This window comes from Ovis aries, chromosome 3 (assembly GCF_016772045.2).
Source record: "Ovis aries strain OAR_USU_Benz2616 breed Rambouillet chromosome 3, ARS-UI_Ramb_v3.0, whole genome shotgun sequence".
Taxonomy (NCBI): domain Eukaryota; kingdom Metazoa; phylum Chordata; class Mammalia; order Artiodactyla; family Bovidae; genus Ovis; species Ovis aries.
In genome coordinates, this window is record NC_056056.1 from 122,136,518 (window position 1) to 122,139,719 (window position 3,202).

Sequence of the window (3,202 nt, forward strand, 5' to 3'; positions counted from 1 at the left end):
GTTCCAACTTGGTAGCATTCATGCAATACCAGAAAGAAAAAAAAACAAAAAACAAAAAAACAAAAAACTTCATAATCATTTGGCATTAGTCACAATTAAGGGGATTTTAGTGCAAATTAGTACATGTACTGACTAGTATATATAATAAGAAAAGACACTCTTTGTTGAGTTTCTTTCTTCAAGAATGGACATCCAGCTCTTCAACAGGGTAGGCACTGGTGAGCTAAGCTACGTCACCTGAAATTCCCTGCTCAGGTGTTCACCTCTCCTGGTTTTAGGAAAAAGAAGGCATCTGGAAAGCTGCTGGAGGATCTTGGTGCTCTAGGGGCACCACGAACTGTGTTTAAATAAGCAGCAACACTCAGGCACTGACTCTCTAATGACTAAAATCAGTCTACTTGAAAGCATCCTATTTAAGGTTTCAAGGTTGAAAAAAATATTGGAATTCTACAGGCGTGGCTTTTAAAAAAAGTACTTTCAAAAAACAAAAGAAAACTGAGTTTGGGGTTGGAAGAATACAAAACAGTTCCCTAAAGAGACCACAGGCCTTGTCCACTTACCTGCATACACGTCACCACAGAAGTAAGTATACAGTACCCCCAACTCAGCCCACTCCTCAGAATCTCTTCTGGGACTAACGCCAAGGATCTCATGGATGGTGCACTGCCTAACCGCCTGCACTCGAGGCCTTCTCCAGAAAGTGAGGATGGATTCATCCTATCGGATGGAAAGTGAAAGTCAAAGTGAAGTCGCGCAGTCGTGTCCGACTCTTTGTGACTCCGTGGACTGTAGCCCGCCAGGCTCCTCTGTCCATGGGATTCTCCAGGCAAGAATACTGGAGTGGGTTGCCATTTCCTTCTCCAGGGGATCTTCCCGACCCAGGGATCGAACCCAGGTCTCCCGCATTGTAGGCAGAGGCTTTAACCTCTAATTCCCAAAGGGTTGGTGGCTTCCAAGGGAGTGGGACAGCCGAGCTAGGGCCAGAGACCCTGAAACTACAGCAGCAGGTAGAGAACATCCACAAGACCACCACCCAACAAGTGTCTCATTTGCCACCCTGTCCTGAGCTGCGAAAGCTCCCTTGAGAGGCGTCACTGTACGCATACCGGGGAGGGGCCGTTCCAGTGTAAGATCTGTGATTGGGCCTTCTCCACCAAAGGCAGCCTGAAGACGCAGCTCGGGGTCCACCCGACCAACATGCAGGTAAAGACGCAGCATTAATGCCGAATCTGCCGGAAGAAGTTTACCAATATTTGAAAGCACACGGGCGGTCAGATTCTCAGATGCCTCTGCCGGAGAATCCCTGTAACTTTATGGGTCTTGAGCCAAGGATGATCAGGGGAAATGGCACCCTCTGACATAGGGATGTTGTCTAAGTCATCGATGTAGATGAAATCTGCACCCAGGAGGCCCCAGGGAGCTCCTCGAAGGTCTCCGAGCGGCTTCCCGGCATCCACTTGTCATCACCTTCCTCTAGGGTTGGCCACGGTGGCGTCCCTAGATGTCCCAGTGAAGGCAGGTCTCGCTACTCTTGTCCTGACGCTATAGAGCAGCGGAGAAATGCATTCCTTGCAGAGCAATGGCTGAACCAACGACTCTTCCTCCCCCGTGATGGGGGACAAGGAGGATCCTGTATCCGAGTTGGAAGTCCAAACATCCTGGCGACCACATCCTTCCAGGAAGTATTCCTTGCCAACAGCCAAGGGGAGAGTGTCAAGTCCAAGTCTGCTCATGCTGGCGGCAATGCGGACAGCTCCCAGAACAGCTGCACTGAGATGATGGAAGGTTGGAGCAGTGTCCCTTCCACATGTATCCGAGCCCAGGCAACCTATGCCAAAGTTGAAGTTTCTGGTGTCGCTCATTGATCCTGAGACTATGTTTCCATGGATGACAACTTACTTAGTGGCCCAGCCAAGCAACAGGGCTCGGCACCCATAAAGTCACAGGGACTCTCTGGCAGAGGCATCTGACCGCTACAAATATCATCCACTCTCCGCCTGATGGACATTTGGATTCTTTTTGTTATTTTGTTGTTTTGCACTCTAATCCTATGTTTATTCAGCACAGTTCTTTTACTCTACACAACAAGGTACAAATACAACATTATCTAAAATGCTACAAAGTTACAAAACTCAAAACAGAAAGCTTATAGTACTGACTGTACATTAAAAGCCAACAAAAGCAATGCACACGTTGCCAAGGTAACCTGCAGGACCACTATTAATATCAACACAACAAGGGGTTCTGTGGTGACCCTACAGAGCTGTCAACTTACCAGTTTCAGGATGGAAGGGAGACGTGGGTGTGTGTTTGCGTGTGCACAGGAGCACATGTGAAAGGAACCATTTGGGTAGGCTGGGATGCATCACACCACCTGGAATCCTATGCTTATCACCACTGGCTTTGCCACTAACCTGGCTCTCAGGAACTAGAAATATAGAAGCTTTCTAGCAGAAAACTGGAGGGCACTTTATAAGCAGGATTCCCAAACCAGCAACTCCTGCCGCCAGAACTCTGCCGGCTTGAAAACTGACAGAAGTGAGTTGGATGGGATACAAGTCACAGGGGCAGACCTCGGGTGGCCCTGCTCGTGGAGGGAAGGAGTTGGAGCTGGAGAGGCTCCTGTGTCGGTGACTGGGGGGAGGGGAGTAGGATCTCCAGCCCCCAGGGGACCTGTGGCAGTTCTTTCCCAGCAGGGCTGAATCGCCTGGGGGGATGGGGAGGCAGGTAGGGCGGGTGGCTGAGTCCAGGGGGTCAGCACCTTTGTGGCAGTGATCTGGCCATTGACTTGTCCTCCATCCATGCGCTTCAGCACCTTCTCGGCCTCATCTGGACGCTCAAATTCCACATACGCGGAGGCTTTATAGACAGATGCGGGTTCATCCTTTCTACAGGCGTGTCAATCATCTGAATCTTCCCATAGGTGGAGCTACCAGAGCTTCCCTGGTTGCTCAGTTGGTAAAGAATCTGCCTGCAGTGCAGGAGACCCGGGTTCGATATTTAGGTCGGGAAGATCCCCTGGCAAAGGAGATGACAACCCACTCCAGTACACTTGCTTGGAAAATCCCATGGGCAGAGGAGCCTGGCAGGCTACATACAGTCCATGGGATCGCAAGAGTCACACATGACTTAGCGACTAAACCACCACCAATAGGTGAAGAATATCTCTATGATGTGAACCTTGGTCACACTCCTGCTGAGC

At 49.9% G+C, this 3,202-nt stretch overlaps 1 pseudogene; it reads left to right on the plus strand.

The window, feature by feature from the left end:
* The first annotated feature begins 651 nt into the window (after nucleotides 1-651).
* On the plus strand, nucleotides 652-1,938 carry LOC121819172 (sal-like protein 4; annotated as a pseudogene).
* Nucleotides 1,939-3,202: the final 1,264 nt, after the last annotated feature.